This window comes from Dipodomys spectabilis, unplaced genomic scaffold (assembly GCF_019054845.1).
Source record: "Dipodomys spectabilis isolate Male_0828 unplaced genomic scaffold, ASM1905484v1 ptg000039l, whole genome shotgun sequence".
Classification (NCBI taxonomy): domain Eukaryota; kingdom Metazoa; phylum Chordata; class Mammalia; order Rodentia; family Heteromyidae; genus Dipodomys; species Dipodomys spectabilis.
In genome coordinates, this window is record NW_024870716.1 from 6,442,422 (window position 1) to 6,461,360 (window position 18,939).

At 40.8% G+C, this 18,939-nt stretch overlaps 1 protein-coding gene across 3 annotated transcripts in view; it reads left to right on the top strand.

The window, feature by feature from the left end:
• Yaf2 (YY1 associated factor 2) overlaps window positions 1-18,939 on the top strand; it is an 88,660-nt gene that overhangs the window by 52,372 nt on the left and 17,349 nt on the right. The gene's annotated exons all lie outside the window — the stretch shown is intronic.

An 18,939-nucleotide genomic window follows, 5' to 3' on the forward strand; every position in this document is an offset into this window, starting at 1 on the left:
CTACATACTTTACAAGGATTTTTTTTTTTTGCCAGAACTGTCTGGGGCTTGACCTCAGGGCCTGGGCAATGTCCCTGAGCTTCTTTTGCTCAAAGTTAGCACTCTACCACTTAAGCCACAGCTCTACTTCCAGCTTTTCTGTTTATGTAGTACTAAGGAATCGAACGAAGAGCTTCATGCATTCCAGGGAAGCATCTACCACTAAGCCACATTCCCAGCCCTACAAGGAAATTTTTAAGTTATCAAAAGGAAGAGCTGGAAAGAAAACACAAAGCCTTTCCAAAATAAAAACCTCAGCTACTTGAATTAAAAATGTAGAAATATCCTCCTTAAAATCTTAAGTCAGGGGCTGGGAAGGTGGCTCAGTGGTAGAGTGCTTGCCTTGCATGCCTGAGGCCTTGGGCTCGATTCCTCAGCACCACATAAGCAGAAAAAGCCAGAAATGGCACTGTGGCTCAAGTGGTAGAGCACTAGCCTTGAGCTGAAGAGCTGAGAGACAGCGCCCAGGGCCAGAATTCAGGCCCCATGACTGACCAAAAAAAGAATAATAAAAATCTTAAGTCAGAGGTCTAAGACACTATGAACTGACAGTTTAGTCTGTGTAAAAATTAATAATTTCAATAAGACTAAAACACATAAGCCAAGCACCCTTGGTTCATGCCTGTAATCCTTGCTACTCAGGAGACTGAGATCTAAGGATCATTGTGCAAAGCCAGCCCTGACAGGTAAGTCCATGAGACTCTTTATCTCCAATAAACTATTCAGAAACAGCCAGAAGTGGTATTGTGGCTCAAGGGTAGAGTACTAGCCTTGAGAACAAGAATCTCAGAATTCAAGCCCCAGGACCATCACAAAAAAATAATAAAAATTATATAATAATAAATAACATATAGGATATATAGTTCTTGAAATAATTTTATTAGTTTTAGATATTGTTGAATATTTAAACAAAACAACAAAATAAAGCAAATAAAAGGTAGAAAAAATAATTAATAAAGCTAGTAATGAATTAGGAAAGAGACAAAAACAGGCTTTGTTCTTTGATTTAAAAAAAGGAAGACCAGCCGGGTGCTGGTGGCTCACGCCTGTAATCCTAGCTACTCAGGAGGCTGAGATCTGAGGATCGCGGTTCAAAGCCAGCCCGGGCAGGAGAGACCGTGAGACTCCTATCTCCAATAAACCACCAGAAAACCGGAAGTGGCGCTGTAGCTCAAGTGGTAGAGTGCTCGCCTTGAGCTGAAGAGCTGAGGGACAGCGCCCAGGCCCAGAGTTCAAGCCCCATGACCGACCAAAAAAAAAAAAAAGTAAGACCAGCTAATACTTCCTTTTTAGCAAAAGGAGTTACCAAAAAAATAGAATTTGGGTTATGAAAAAAGGAAATAACATCAATATAAGTGAACTCTAATGACTATAATAGAATTGGTTGACATACTAAATAGTTAAAAAACATAAGCTCTAGGTATGGTGGTGTTCACCTCTGTAATCTAGCACTTGGGATGCTGAGTTGGAGGTTCAAGATTGGCCAAGGCCAATTTGGACTACAAAAGTAAGTTCCAGGCTAGCTTGAGCTATATAGCGAGACCCTGATTCAGACTCTTCCATATCCTTAAAAAAGAAAACAGTAAAAATAAATTATTTCACTAATTAATTGAGGACAAAGAAATTGATCTCTGTTGGTTTTACAGGACAGTAAAAAAAAAAACAAGTTAAGGTTGCTGTGAAGACTAAGCTAATGTAATTCTTAGACCAGTCCTCACATATAGAAATAATTCAGTAAAAGCATTACAAAAATATACCAGTGAAATAGATATCATTGATAATATCTGGTGGGCATGGTTGATGTTTTTTCTAACAATATTGATACACAATTCTACCAGTACATTCAAAATAAAGTGTGTTGAGCTGAGTTGCCCATGGCTCACACTGGTAATCCTCCTCTGTTCATGATCTGAAGCCAGCTTGGGCAGAAAACATTAAGAGACGCCCATTTTTAATCAACCAGCAAAAAGTTGGACTAGAGGTGTGGCTCAAGTTGTAGAATAACAATTGTAAGCAAAAATGCTGAGTGAGAGGCTGGGAAAGTGGCTCAGTGATAGAGTGCTTTCCTTGCATGCATGAGGCCCCGGGTTCAATTCCTCAGTACCACATAAGCAGAAAAGGCCAGAAGTGGTGCTGTGGCTCAAGTGGTAGAGCTCTAGCCTTGAGCTGAAGAGCTGAGGGACAGCGCCCAGGCCCAGAGTTCAGGCCCTATGACTGACCTCCCCCCCCCCAAAAAAAAAATGCTGAGTGAGTAAGGTACTAGTGGTGGCTCATACCTGTACTCATAACTACTTAAGAGGTTGCTCACCAGAAGTCATCCATCCATAGTCCATCCAAAAGTCTGTGAAACTTTTATCTCCAATTAACCACCAAAAAGTTGGTAGTGGAGTTGTGCTTCAACTAGTAGAGTGATTTATTCCTGGACTGCAAAAATGTCTTGGGAATTTTTATAATTTTTTTTGGTTTTGGTTAGTCACAGGGCTTGAACTCTGGGCCTGGGCATGATCCTTGAGCTCTTCAGCCCAAGGTGAGCACTCTACCACTGGAGCCATAACACCACTTCTGGTTTCCTGGTGGTTTATTGGCAATAAGACTTTCAGGGACTTTCCTGCCTGGGCTGGCTTTGAACTATAATCCTCAGATCCCAGCCTCCTGAGTAGCTAGCATTACAGGCGTGAGCCACCAGCATCCAGCGGATTTTTATAATTTAACGTATTAGTAGATAAGGAAGAAAAGCTATATGACCATCTTTTTTGTTGTTGTTGTTGTTGTCAGTCATGGGGCTTGACCTCTGGGCATGGGCACTGTCCCTCAGCTCTTCAGTTCAAGGCTTGCCCTATACCACTTAAGCCACAGCCCACTTATGGTTTTCTGAGTGGTTTATAGGAGATAAGAGTCTCAAGGACTTTCCAGTCCAGACTGGCTTTGAACCATGATCCTCAGATCTCAGCTTCCTGAGTAGCTAGGATTACAGGCGTGAGCTACCAGTACTCGGCTATAGGGCCATCTTTATAGATTTTGAGAAGCATTTAATAAAATTGAACACTTATTTCCTCCCAAATACTTAATTAAACTTTAATATAATTAAAATATACACCATAAAACCATAGGATAGTGCTTCATGCAAATTTCTCTCCCAGTTTTCCCCTCCTGCCCCACATTGTATAGTTCATTTTCAAGATACTTCCAGTGAGTACCACTGTTGCGTTTGTTCACCCTTTTTCCCTTCATTTCTGTGTTCCCCACTTATCCTCTCAAAGACAGGTAAACAAACACACAAAAGGAAAAGAAAACAAAAACAGCAACAAAGAATTGTTTTTTTTGGTTTTTGGGTTTTGGGTTTCTTTTTTTTTGTTGGTCACGGGGCCTGAACTCTGGGCCTGGCCACTGTCCAGTTAGCGCTCTACCTCGAGTCATAGTACCACTTCTGGCTTTTTCTGCTTATGTGGTGCTGAGGAATGGAACCCAGGGCCTCATGCATGCAAGGCAAGCACTTTACCACTGAGCCACCTTCCCAGCCCCATATCCTCCAGTTTATTTTGATAAATATTACTTCATAGTATCAGAGGCACATAGGCATTGTGCCTTCCCTAAGAATATCTTTCTTTGGTCTCACTATATGTGAATGGCTAGAGTCCTGTATAATTTATCATGTCCCAATGTATTTTAGATCTAGCTAAGGAAGTTTTCTTATGTCTATTATTTAACTGTTCTAAATGTACTCAGTTTCAGCAATGAGAGGAGTATGGTATCAGAGTAATCTCATCCTTCCAGTTCTCTATTGTGAGTATTAGGTAACATGATATTCAAGAACCATCTGTCTTGTTGAATTTCTAGGCATTTCTGATAACTTCTGTTTAGTGTAGTCTTCTAGTGTTTTCACTTAGTTTACCATGATAGTTTTACGTTAAATAATAATTTTTTTTAAAAACCTGGAACTTCCTTTGGAACTCCAATTAGTAATGCAGAAGCATAGCTGCTTTGCTTGCAAAGGAAGGAAGTCTGTAGTTACAGTTCCTCCTCATGGGTCCCGCCCATTACCAGGCACTGAGGGACCCATGCAACAGCAGAAACTACAGCTCTGTTCTTTATGTAGTTTTGATAATAGTCTGTAACACTAGTATGAAAGAATTGTTTTATAAAGTACAACTTTATAAAGTAGCAACTTTCTGTTCTTGTGGGTTGTGGCATACAATTAAATGACAGTCAGCTTGGGATCTGGAACTATGAGAGTGATGAGAAAGATTGCCAGAAGCAGATACTCCGAGACATGGTAAACTGACAGCATGAAAGGAGACAAAGAATCACCAACTAGAATGATACAACTTCTGGAACTGCTACTTTAGATAAGGGCCGATGGCTGGGAACATCTTAATGACTCTGCAGAGACCTCCATAAGGTTCCAAATGGTGATTGTGAGTCATCCAGAAAATACGGCATTGTGACATGTGCAAGGATGGGGTTAAAAGCTTGGCAGACTGGAATTGAATAGCACTTACAATGCAATCATGGAATCTTAGGTATTTTCTTTTATGTTTCTTTATTTTGTAAAACAGAAATTAAAATTAAAGCCAGGTGCTTGTGTCTTTACACCTGTAAGCCTACCCAGTCAGGAAGCTGAAATCTGATTATTTTGGTTCAAAACCAGCCCAGGCAGGAAAGTATGTGAGACTGTTATCTCTAATTAACCTCCAGAAAACTGGAAGTTGTGCTGTGGCTCAAAGTGGTAGAGTGCTAGCCTTGAGTGAAAGAGCTCAGGGACAGTGCCCAGGCTGTGGGTCCAAGCCCATGACCAACCAAAAATAAATAAATAGCTTTTTACGTGTTATATTGTTTAATAAAAGCAATGAAGCACATAAGATGGCTAAAGAACAAAAATAGATTTATAAAGAATTTATGTATTAGGGCCTTGAATGTATGGTTAAGTGGAGAGTACTTGTCTAGCATGAATGAGGTGTTGGGTTTGTTACTTGGTAGCACAAAAAAAAAATCCAGCCGGGCGCTGGTGGCTCACGCCTGTAATCCTAGCTACTCAGGAGGCTGAGATCTGAGGATCGTGGTTCAAAGCCAGCCCGGGCAAGAAAGACCGTGAGACTCCTATCTCCAATAAACCACCAGGGCGCTGTAGCTCAAGTGGTAGAGTGCTCGCCTTGAGCTGAAGAGCTGAGGGACAGCGCCCAGGCCCAGAGTTCAAGCCCCACGACCAACAAAAAAAAAAAATCCAAAAACTAAAAAGCAAAGAAAACAAAACAACAGCAACAACAAAACCCTATGAACTTTAATCTGTTAGACAATTTTTTCTACATACTTCATTTCATTTAGTTTTCTTAGGTATTACTGTATTAAGAAAAAAAATTTTATACCAGTCCTGGGGCTTCAACTCAGGGTCTGGGCACTGTCCTTAAGCTTTTTTTTGCTCAAGGCTAGCACTCTACCACTTGAACCACAGCTCTATTTCTGCCTTTTTGGTGGTTAATTGGAAATAAGAGTCTTAAGGGTTTTTCTTCCTGGACTGGCTTCAGACTGTGATCCCCAGATCTCAGCCTCTTGAGTAGCCACCAGTGCCTGGATGCATTATTTAATTTTTAATTGACACTAAAACACATTGTGGAATTAATATATAGTATAGTACATAAGCCTTACAAGTTGGCCGAGGCATTTTGAATACTGTGATAGTCTTTCATTTTCATTGAACTATGAGTGAGGTGATATAGATAACTGTGATATCTTGGTTAATTCTGTGTTAACAAAGCCCTTTATAGGAAGTAAACATTTTAAAAAACTGAGCTGTGATTATAGTCAGTAGTCGGTCTATATTAATTCAGTCACGTTTTTATGTTGCTGTGGAATCAGATCCAAGGTCAGCCACATGCTAGGCAATGTGCCTTCTGTTTTGTTTTGTTTCAGATAAGGTCTTGCTGTATAGCCCAAGCTGGCATTAAACTTATGTCTTCCTGCTTCAGCATCCCAGTACTAGAAATATTGGTATGCACTACCTTGGTTAGCTCAACTGTTGGTTCTTTGAGATAAGGTCTTCATATGTGGCCCAGGCTGGCCTTGAATCTTCCTGCCTCTCTTTGATGAGTGGTGCAATTACATGTACTAGAATTTCTGGCAGTATTTTTTTTTTAAACCAGCTCAAGTTTTATTAAAGAAAAATTGTGCACTCTTTACTTTTCTCCAGTTTGTTCTGGCATGCTTCTCATGAAATCAGAATCATCTGGATCAATGATAGCCAGTGTGCATATTCTGTAATGTTTCCCACATGCTATGCCCAGTTCAGTATTATTGCCATTGGAGTGATGGACACCAGTTTTGGCTAACATAACATAGTATTCTATTTTAGATTTCCTCAAGGCTGGGCAGTTGTTGGTGAGGATGACCAATGTCTCTTTGCCCTGTCTAAACATCTTCAGAGTATGCTTGTGCCCCAGCATGTACTTTCCACTTTTTATAACAAGTTGGAGTCTAGAGTTGATCGACTCCAATTCTTGGCAGCACACCATCTTCCTGCCTTAGGTTTGGGAAGGCTCTTAACCAGGGCTCTCAGCATTGCTCCTGGCAGTGTTCTTAGTAAATTGTATTTATTTGTCATCCTATCTAGTAAAAATCTGTGCACATAGCTCCTACATATTAGTATATAAATTAGTATATAATTAATTGTTAACAGGTGTCCTGTAGAAGACTATGAAGATTGTCTTGTTTCTTTTTTATTTATATTATTTAGGGAACCTAATTTACTCCTATTATTTCTTATGCTTCCCTTGTCCCAAAGACAATGATATGAATTATTTATGCCTGTGGGTTGGTTGACTCATTACTCATACGAATTTATAAATTTCAATTCAGCAAAGCATTTGTGGTTTTGATATGTATGCTAATAATTATTTGGCTAGCATGAAATGGATAGGAAGTAGGAGGCTTATTTAAATCACTACTGTTTTTTGTTGTTGTTGCTGTTTTTTCCATCAGCTGACCTGGAAGGTAAGCCTGACATACCTCTCTGGCTCAGTTAGAGAGAGGAAACAAAATGATTCCTTTCTGTCTTTGTATAAAGAAGCTGGAGTTGATTTGCATTGGGCAGAGAAAGGGAAAGGGGTTGAGGGCATTTGTCCTTTGTCAAATAAGATTCTGTTCAACAGAAACCCTTTTTTTTTCTATGCTTTTCCTCCTCTTTTTTGTTGATTGTGGGGCCTGAACTCTGGGCCTGGGCGCTGTCCCTGAGCTCTTCAGCTCAAGACTAGCACTCTACCACTTGAGCCACAGCACCACTTCTGGCTTTTTCTGCTTATGTGGTGTGAGGAATCGAATCCAGGGCCTCATGCATGCAAGGCAAGCACTCTACCACTGAGCCACCTTCCCAGCCCACAAGCTTATTTTCATTCAGAATATTGTTTCTTAAGAAGTGCTACATTCTGCCTCTAGCCTCATACATAATTATCAATCCAGAACTTGAAGCACTTTAAGAAGAATTAATTCCTTTGGAAGGAGAAAAAAGGTAACCTTTGTTGATTTCTTATGATTAGGAAAAATTAAGACTATGAAGCATAATCGAAAGGAAGCAGACTAGCATTAGTATTATTAGGCTACTAGGCTTTCTCACTAAGTAGCCCAAGCTTCACTTTAACTTGAAATCCTTTTCCTACTTCAACCTCCTTGAGTGATGAAATGACAGTTATAATCTACTTCTATGTCCATGTAAGGCTTAATATATATTTTTTCTTATTTAATTATTTTTTTGCTGGTCCTGGCACTTGAACTCAGAGTCTGGGCACTTTGTGCTCAAAGCTAGTGCTCTATCAGTTGAGTCACAGCACCACTTGCAACTTTTTCTGAGTAGTTTACTGGAGATTAGAGTCTCATAGACTTTTCTGCCTGGGATGGCTTTGAACCACAATCCTCTGATCTCAGCCTCCTGAGTAGCTAGGGTTACAGGTTTGAGACACCAGTGCCCCACTAGATTTATTATTTTTTTTCTTTTGTCAGTCGCGGGGCTTGAACTCTGGGACTGGGCGCTGTCCCTCAGCTCTTCAGCTCAAGGCTAGTGCTCGACCTCTAGAGCCACAGTGCCACTTCCAGCTTTTTCTGTTTATGAGGTGCTGAGGAATCGAACTTAGGGCCTCATGCATGCAAGGCAAGCACTCTACCACTGAACCACCTTCCCAGCCCCTGGCTTTTTATTTTTTAATCTTCATAATTACAGGGACCAGGTATTTTTAAAAGAATATTCTTTGAATTACAATGAATTCTCTGTTATAGGCATCTTTATTTAGGAAAATAAAAATCTGAAGGAAAAGGAAAATAAAAATCTGAAGGAAAATGGTAGACATAAATTGTTTCAGCATTGTATTAAAACAAGATATATCTTGATCAAGATTTGTACTAAACCTTGACAAATGTAGTAGTGTATGCCTGTAGTCTCAGCTATCAAAGAAATATTTTTGGCAGAGTACTAGCTTTGAGCAGAAAAGCTCAGGGTCAGTACCCAGGCCCTGAATTAAAGCCCCAAGACACACACACACACACACACACACACACACACACACACACACACACACACACACACACACACACACACACACACACACACACACACACACACACACACACACACACACACACACACACACACACACACACGCTCAGGGTCAGTACCCAGGCCCTGAATTAAAGCCCCAAGACACACACACACACACACACAGAGAAAAGCTCAGGGTCAGTACCCAGGCCCTGAATTAAAGCCCCAAGACACACACACACACACACACACACACACACACACACACACAGAGAAAAGCTCAGGGTCAGTACCCAGGCCCTGAATTAAAGCCCCAAGACACACACACACACACACACACACACATACACACGATCTCTTAACCTCAGGGTCAGTACCCAGGCCCTGAATTGAAGCTCCAAGACACACACATATACACACACAATCTCTTACTCAAGCCCCAAGACACACAGGCCCTGAATTCAAGCCCCAAGACACACACACACACACACACACATTGAATGTAGCTTTAATTGTTTAGTGATGTGCAGTAGTGATGTATACAAGACTGAGACTGTTCTTTTAAGATTATTTTTATGTGAATTAGTAAAATATACTCTTAGTTCCTTCTGATAGTTAGATACTTAGTTCCTTCTGATATTTCCCTAACATTTATCATCAATACTTAAGAGATTTCATCTAATAATACTAATCTTGGAAATCTTAGAATATAAGATTTAAAAAGATTTTGTATCAGTTGCAAAATGTAATAGGCCATAGGTAACTTTTTTAAGATGGTACTGGCATTTGAACTCAGAGCATAGAACTTTCTAGACAAGCCATCTATCACTGAGTTATACCTCTCCCCACCCCCACCTTCAGCCCTTTTTACCCTTCAGTTATTTTTCAGATGGATCTCATTCTTTTTTTTTTTTTTTTTGTCAGTCATGGGTCTTGAACTCGGCCTGAATGCTGTCCCTCAGCTCTTCAGCTCAAGGCTAGCGCTCTACCACTTGAGCCACTGTGCCACTTCCTGTTTTCTGAGTGGTTTATTGGAGATATGAGTCATGGACTTCCTGCCTGGGCTGGCTTTGAACCGAAATTCTCAGCTCTCAGCCTCCTGAGTAGCTAGGATTACAGGCCTGAGCCACTGGTGCTGCTGTCATTCTTTTTTGCAGAAGTTAGGCTTAGACCAAGATGTTCCTGTCTTCATCCATTGGTGTCTGCTGCTCTGTTCCGCATATTTTGTTGTTGTTGTTGTTTTTCTTGTATGTGTCCTGGGGCTTGGATTCAGAACCTGGGTGCTATCCCTAAGCTTTTTGTTTTTGGTGGTGGTGGTCATGGGCCTTGAACTCTGGGCCTGGGCACTGTCCCTCAGCTCTTCAGCTTAAGGCAAACGGTCTACTACTTGAGCTACAGCGCCACTTCCGGTTTTCTAGTGGTTTATTGGAGATAAGAGTTTCACGGACAGGGCTGGGAAGGTGGCTCACTGGTAGAGCGCTTGCCTTGCATGCATGAGGCCCTGGGTTCGATTCCTCAGCACCACATAAGCAGAAAAAAAAAAAGCCAGAAGTGGTGCTCAAGTGGTAGAATGTTGGCCTTAAGCTGAAGAGTTGAGGGACAGCTCCCAGGCACAGAGTTCAGGCCCCATTACCAGACCCCCCGCCCCCCCCCCCAAAAAAAATAAATAAATAAAAGGAGTTTCGCGGACTTTCCTGCCCAGGCTGGCTTTGAACCGTGATCCTTGTATCTCAGCCGCCTGAGTAGCTAGGATTACAGGCGTGAGCCACTGGTGCCGGCTTCCCTAAGCTCAAGCCTAGTGCTCTATCACTTGATCTACAGCTCCACTTCCAGCTTTTTTTTGTTATTAACTGGAGACACTGGTTTCATGGACCTTCCTGCCCAGGCTGGCTTTGGACTGTGATACTCAGATCTCAGCCTCCTAAGTAGCTAGGGTACAGGCATGCCACTATGCCTAGCTACCATATTTAAGTTTTATAATAATATGTACAACATATTTAAAAAGGAAGTTGTAACAGGTTGTATATAGGTATATAATTATAGAAGGTCCTAATGTTATGATGGTTTGACTTAGTGTTTTGACTTGTAATGAGTTGTGAGCATCTGCATATGTATGTGTTACATATACATGCATATATATGTGTGTACACACACACATACACATATATACACTACATATATACAAGGCCAAATACCAAACTCAAACATTTCTGCTATTGCAGCAATGTCATGCTGTCAGCTCTTGTTTCCAGCCTGTCTGTGATTCTCTTGTGTCATTAGCAATGAAGATAAAATGAGCTTAGATGCTGGACTTCAGTGGTTCATGCCCGTAATTCTAGTTACTTAGGAGGTTGAAATCTGAGGATTGTGGTTTGAAGCCAGCTGGAGCAGGAAAGTCCAAGAGACTCTTGCCTCCATTTAGCTACCAAAAAGTCAGAAGTGGAACTGTGGCTTAAGTGGTAGAGAAAAATGGTCAGGAATGATACCCAGGTTCTGATTTAAAGCCCCAGTACTAGCACACACGCGCACACGCACACACACATACACACACACACGGCTCGCGTTTTTAAATCTTGTTTTATAGAGGTTTGAGTTAAATGTCAAGACATAATATAAAAATTTCCATAAAGATTCCATATATGATGATTACACGTAATTATTCAGAATCAAATCCAGGCTTCAGAACCTTTAATAGATGAAACTGAACTCTCCACAGCCTAATTGTAACTTGCCTTTCCAAAAACATCTCTTAATAAAATCTCAGAATCCCTTATATCTTACCCCTTATTTCTTTTTTTTTGGGGGGGGGGTCCGGTCCTGGGGCCTGAACTCTGGGCCTGGGCGCTGTCCCTCAGCTCTTCAGCTCAAGGCCAGCGCTCTACCACTTGAGCCACAGTGCCACTTCTGGCTTTTTTCTTTTTGCTTATGTGGTGCTGGGGAATCGAACCCAGGGCCTCAGGCATGCAAGGCAAGCGCTCTACCACTGAGCCATCTTCCCAGCCCCCTTATTTCTTATAGGAAGTTTTAGTATCTGTTTGACAGGGTGCTTTGCTCATAATGCTACCCTTGCTTAACGCCCTGCTTTTCAACTCCATCTCTTGAACTTCTGCACATTACTCAAAGTATAGTTTAAAAATTCAGGAAAGCTTCTTTGATACATTTAGACTTTGACTCTTCCAATTGTAGGAGTGCTATTTTATTATTTCCTACTTCTCACAGCTGTTGAGCAAATATATGAGTTTACTGTGTTCTAAGTCATTTCTAGCTTAGAACATGTCTGTTTCTTCTGCCAACTTAAGAGTCTGCAGTATTCGGAGCCATGTTTTCTCCATCTCATGGTCCCTGTTGCATCAGCACAGTGATTGCAAATGGTACATGCTTTGAGGCAAGTAGTATCACCAGTAGACTCTCAGTTACTTTCAAATAGATGATTGTGTAAGATCATGCAAATGATACTTGTTTTTTCTTTTTCTTTCTTTTTTCTTTTTTTTTTTTTTTTTGTGGTCCTGGAACTTGACCTTGACCTGGATGTTGTCCCTGAGCCTCTTTGTGCTCACATCTAGTGTTTTGCCACATGTGTCACAGTGCCACTTGTGGCTTTTTCTGAGTAGTTTATTGGTGAGAAGAGTCTCAGGGTCTTTCTTGCCTGGGCTGGCTTCAAATCAAATCCTTAGGTCTCAGCCTCCTGAGTAGGATTATAGTCGTAAGCTACTGGCGCCAGGCTGAAAGGATACTTTTTAATTTTTGAAAGTATGTATCTTAAATGTTTAGGAAATTTGAAAGACAAATAAGAGAAAGATTAAGTGATCTAGAAAATTGAAATAATTATGGTGTGAAAGTATTTTGAACATTTTTTGTTGATTTTTTTTTCTGTCTATTTTGATTCAGGCTATTTCTCTCTCTCTCTCTCTCTCTCTCTCTCTCTCTCTCTCTCTCTCTCTCTCTCTCTCTCTCTCTCTATTCCCTCATCCTATACCAGAAAACATAGTATTCTTGTAGATTTTTGCTAGTCAGATTTTTGGGAGCTCTGAGTGCCAGAGGCTTGTGCCTGTAATCCTATTTGCAAGCCCAAATCAGGAGGATTATGGTCAAAAGGCAGGACCAGGCATACACTCAGACATCTTTTGAACAAGCAGCTAGATGCAGTGGTGCACACCTGTCATCCTACGTCCTTGGGAGGTTGAGATTAGGTGGGTTGTGGTTACAGGCAAGCTCAGGCACAGAAGTCCACAAGATTCATCTCATAGGAAGAGAAGCTGGATATAATGGTACGTGCTTGTCTTCCCAGCCACAGTAGCTTTACATAGTGGATCAAGGTCTAGGCATGCTCTCAAAAATAACCAATGGAAGGGAAGAAGTAGGAGAAAATGAGGGGGAGGGATGACACTTTAAAAAAATGTACTCATTACTTGACAGTTAACTGTAATCCCTCTCTACATCACTTTTTTTGTGTGTGTGTGTGTCAGTCATGGGAGCTGAACTCTGGGCCTAGGCCCTGTCCCTCAGCTCTTCAGCTCAAGGCTAGAGGCACAGCGCCACTTCCAGCTTTTTCTGCTTATATGCTGCTGAGGAATCGAACCCAGGGCCTCATGCATGCAAGGCAAGCACTCTACCACTGAGCCACCCTCCCAGCTCTGTATGTCATCTTTACAATAAAATTTAAACTTAAAAAAATTACAAAAAAGGGCTGGAGGCTTGGCTCAGAGGTATAACACTTGACTAGCAACCATAAGGCACTGAGATCAAACTCCAGTAACCAACACCCCCACCCCCCAAAAAAATATCAGCTAATGTCTCCCTGTAAAAAGATGTCAGAATGATGATTGACACTAGCACTTAGGCCAAAAGAAAGATACATTTCTTTTTTTCTTTTTTTGTCAGTTGTGGGGCTTGAATTCTGGGCCTGGGTGCTGTCCCTCAGTTCTTCAGCTCAAGGCTAGCATTCTACCACTTGAGCCACAGCTCCACTTCTGTTTTTTTTGGAGATAAGAGTATCACGGACTTTTCCTGCCTGGGCTGGCTTTGAACCAAGATCCTCAGATCTCAGCCTCTTAGTAACTATGTTTACAGGTGTGAGCCACCAGCACCCATCAGAAAGATACATTTTTAAGTAAATTTTTATTACCACCTGTGCATCAACCTTTAGATTTTTCATACATTCATTGTTTGAATAACCTTAAAGAATAAAGAATAAACAATTGTTTCTTATTTATTAATGTTAATGTTTATGTGTTAAGGTATTTTCAGTTTAGATTTTTTTATAGTATTGGGATGTGTACTCAAGCTAGGTAAGACTTCTACCATTTGAGTCATACCCTCACTCCTTTTTTGCTTTAATTTTTAGAATCAGACTTTTATTTTTGCTTGGAATAGGCTTTGAGCTGCAATCCTCCTACCTAAACCTGTCACATGTAGCTGGGATGACAGAGGTGTTGACTTGTTGACTGAAATGTTGTCTCCTAACTTTTCACATGGGCTGGCCTAGAAATGAAATGCTCCTGATAGCCATCTCCTGAGAGCTGGAATTATAGATATAAGCCATTTTATCTGCCTCCCATTTTGTTAACTACCTTTTTTTACTCATTATAGTTACTGTTTTATAAAGAAGAAATGGGATTTTTCTTCAATTGTGTAAAACATCCTGCTATTATATGACAAGAGATTCTACCAAATAACATAAACACTAAAGACTAAAGCGTGTTAAAAAGGATGTTCCATATTTAACAGTACTTGTTTTATACTTCTGTTATCTAGCTAAGCATACATACAGATTTACTCACTCCAGTTCACACTAACAGATTATGTCCATTAAAGTTTTGTTCGATCTTTTTTTTTTTTTTTTTTTGCCGGTTGTGGAGCCTGGATGCTGCCCCTCAGCTCTTCAGCTCAAGGCTAGAGCTCAACTCTTGAATCACAGCACCACTTCTGGCTTTTTCTGCTTGTGTGGTGCTGAGGAATTGAACCCAAGGCCTCATGCATGCAAGGCAAGCACTCTACTGCTGAGCCACCTTCCCAGTCCCATGTTTAATCTCTTTTTTTTTAATATTATTTTTTTCAGTTGTGGGGCTTAAACTCTGGGCTTGGGTGCTGTCCCTGTGCTCTTCAGCTCAAGGCAAGCATTCTACCAGTTAAGCCACAGCGCCATTTCCTGTTTTCTAGTGGTTTATTAGAGATAAGAGTCTCACGGACTTTCCTGCCCAGGTTGGCTTTGAACCGTGATCTTCAGATCTCAGCCTCCTGAGTAGCTAGGATTACAGGCATGAGCCACCGGTGTCCAGCTGAAGTTTTGTTCAATTTTTTTCAACATAGTTTTGATTTTTTTTAAGTACTGGGATTGAACTCAGAGTTTTGTGCTTGCTACTTAGCTATTCTACTACTTGAGCCAGATATCCAACGCAGTTTTTTTAAATTGTGGCATTTGTGGAATATTTTCATCTCGACCTCTATGAGCTTAAACCCTTTTTGTGAGTTTTGATTATATATCACACAACAGCAGGCTTAGTGTGAGAAAAAATCATAATTGCCTCTTAAATTTCAGATTCTCCAGTCTGCCTGTGGAGCACTAGTGATGGTACACAAACCTTGCTTTGAGGCTACTGCACTAGGTGTGCAGACAAAGTTCTTAAAGATTCATAGATGTGATTATTAATATAAGAAGTAACCAGTCCATCTGATAAAATGGCAGTGGTAAAATGAGAGCAGAGGTAAAATGAAAGGACCATTGCTTCTGCCTGGAAATAACTCTGCAATCTATTGCTTTACTGGAATCCTATGAAGAAGATAAAAAGCAACGGATGAAGTAAAAGGAGTGGCAGGGCAAATGTAAACTCTGTAGCAGGAAGAAGCACAGACAAAAGGCCAAAATTACAAAGCAGTGAAACTCAGACTTAGAGTAGCTATATAAAACGTTAAGTGAAGGGCAAACCAAATAGGACTGATTTCAGTAACTTCCAACAAAGCATAACTTGACCCTTGCTGAGGGTGTTTTAATCTGATAGATTTCAGTTATACTCCAATGTGTGTTATATGATGAGTCCCATACATCTGTATAATACATAAACATCCCATTAACCACAATTGGGTGTATCAAAGAAGCCATCTTCCAGTTTGAGTATCAGATTTTCAATTTAATTATTTATTTATTGGTGCTAGTGCTTAAACTTGGCCTGGGCACTCATTCCCCCTTTGCTTTTTTGCCCAAAGTGGTGTTTGCCACTTGAGCCACAGTTTCATTTCCAACTTTTGGTGATTAATTGGAGAAAAGAGTCTCAGATTTTCCAGCCTTGACTGGAATTGCTCTCCTAGGATATCAGCCTCCTGAATAAGATTACAAATGTGAGCCAGCAGGGTACTTACCAGATTTTCTATAGTAAAGAATGGCATCTCAAAATTTGGAATAATACAGGTATAAATATATGTATTAATTATTTGTTGCTATGTAACGAAGTATCTCAAAATGTAGCTCAAAATATTTATTATCCCACAGTTTCTGTGTGTCAGTAATCTAGGTATAATGTGTTCTGATGGCAGCTCACATGCTGCCATCAATATCATCGTTGGGCCAGCAACTGTTTAGGATACAGAGGGGAGGAATTAGCTGGGCCTGGCCATATTCATCTGTAGTCTCATCTTACCACTCAAGAAATTGAGGCAGAGAGATGGAGGACCTCAAAGTCTGCCTGTGTTAAATAATGAATTTGAGACCAGCTTGGGCTACATAGTGAAACCCTGTTTCAAGAAACACCACCACCAATAACAACGAAACAAAAAGCAAAAAAACAAAATACAACCAAACCATAAGAACTAGACAATACAGGGGCTGGGAAGGTGGCTCAGCAGTAGAGTGCTTACCTTGCATGCATGAGGCCCTGGGTTCAGTTCCTCAGTACCACATAAGCAGAAAAGGCGGAAAGTGTCACTCTGGCTCAAGTGGGAGAGCTCTAGCCTTAAGCTGAAGAGTTCAGGGACAATGCCCAGGCCTCCAGTTCAAGCCCCACAACCGACCAAAAAAAAAAAAAAAGAACCAGACAATACAAACAATAATAAAAACTAGGAAGTGTTAGATGCCAGTGACTCACATCTGTAATCCTAGCTACTCAGGAGGGTGAGATCTGAGGATCACGGTTCAAAGCCAGCCAGGGCAGGAAAGTCCATCAGACTCTTTATCTCTTAATTAAACACCAGAAAGCTGGAAATGACACTGTGATTGAGAGAAAAGGCTGAGGTCAAGCCCCACAACCAACCAAAGAGGGGGAAAAAAACAACCAGGAAGAACTATTTCTCCACTATTTCAAGTGGCTGGTGACAGGCATCAGTTCTTTGCAGAGAGTTGAGCTGAGGACATCAGTTTGCCAGAGGCCTCCCTTAGTTAGCTCTTTGCTACCTGGCTCCCTCTATAGGGAAGGTACAAGAAAGAAGAGGGTAAGCAAGGTAGAAGATAGATTTTGTAACCTAATTTTGAAAGTGACATGCATGCCAGGTGCCAGTAGCTCATGCCTATAATGGTAGCTACTCAGGATGCTGAGATTTGAGGATCGTTGTTCAAAGCCAGCCTGGGCAGGAAAGTCTGTGAGACTCTTATCTCCACCTTAACCACCAGAAAACTAGAAGTGGGGCTGTGGTTCAAGTGGTAGAGTGCTAGCCTTAAGTTGAAAAACTCGGGGACAGCACCCAGGCACAGAGTTCAAGCCCCACAACCTACAAGAAAAAGAGAAAGTGACATGAATTCCGTTTTATTGTGTGCTGTTTGGTAGAAAGCTCTTTTGCTATCCTACTGGCCAGGAGGGATTAGATCAGACAAGCAGGAAGTAGAGCAGGAAGCAGAAATGGTTGCAGGCTAGTTTAGAAGGTTGCCTGCAGCAAAATAAGGATGTATTGTTTTAAACAATGTCCTTTGAGTCAAGGTTTCAACTCAGGGCTTCATGCTTGCTTAGGCTGATGCTATACCATTTGTGCCACTCTACTAACTTGGTTTTTTTGCTTGTTAATTGCAAATGGAGTATCATGGACTTTTCTGACTAGAGTAGCTTTAAACCTTAAGTCTTGCAGGTCTCAGCCTAGGATTACCACATGAGTCATTGGTGCCCGGTTCAGACAAAAGTACTTTATTTTAAACGTCTTCAGATCATTCAAACTTGAGACAAGGATTAAGAACCCAAGTGGTTCTTAATAAAAAGATTAGAATTATGTAGCATTTCTGTTTTAATGCATATTTAAAAGGCAAGCAATTTTATAAAAAGCTTTCTTAAATCACTGTGTCTGTATTTGTATAGCACATGTGGAGGGTAAAAAAAAGAAATATAAATAGTTGAAAAGTGAGAGTAAGGCAGGAGTTGGATGGGAAGGAAGATGAACCTATTTGTGATGGTTAATTTTGTCAACTTGACTTACGCTTACAGAATGGCTAAAGCACACATCTGGATGTGCCTGTGTCCAGAGGACAATAGCGGGTAGGTGAGAGAACTGAGTGGGAGACCTGCCATGGGTGTGGGCATCACCATTCATTCACTACAATGAATTCTCACAGCAAAAATGTAGTAGGAAGCTAGTTTTCCCCTGAACCATCTTTCCAGGTGGATGTGCTTTTCTCCTGCATTTGCTCCTGGACATCAGACACAAGGAGGTTTTGCTGCTGCTGTTGTTGTTGTTGCTTATCTTTGAATGTGGACTTGCACCATTGGCTTTTCAGGAGGCTCAGCCTCAGACTGAGGCTACATCTCTGACCTCTCTCTTATTCTGAAACTCTAGTATAAGTTTTTATTTAGAAATACATATTTCATTGTCTGGACAAATATCCAAGTGAATTTTCAGAATCATATATTTTAATGTGAGAGTTTATGTGTATATGTATATCCTACAGCCTGCAAATGTCCATCATATGACTTTCAGCCTCTCATTGTGTGGACTAGTTGAACAAATGCCTTCATGTATACTTGACTACTGGTCTTTTTTTTTTAACCTTGATAAACTAGACCTTGAAAGATTTATTGTCCATTATACAAATTAAATAGTAATTCTTTCATTTGATTTTTCAAAGCACCTGTTTTCACTGTATTTGATGTTGGTATAATTTGTAGAGGTGAAGGAAGAAAACAAATCATTTAAATAGGGATACAGGTGGACCCATTGCAACAATGAGATGTACAAGACGTTATGTTGAAAAACAAACTTTACAACTTTGGCACGGGGGGGGGCAGGATGGGGGAGAGATGAGAAGGGATGGGAAGGGGAAAAAAAGGAGGCAACAATGCTTGATAAGAAATGTACACATTATCTTGCTCATGTAATTGTAACCCCTCTGTGCGGTATTTTCACAATTAAAAAAAAGAGTAATTTTTTTAGCTTTTCCATCAACTTTGTTCCCAGAACCAACCTGCATGAGT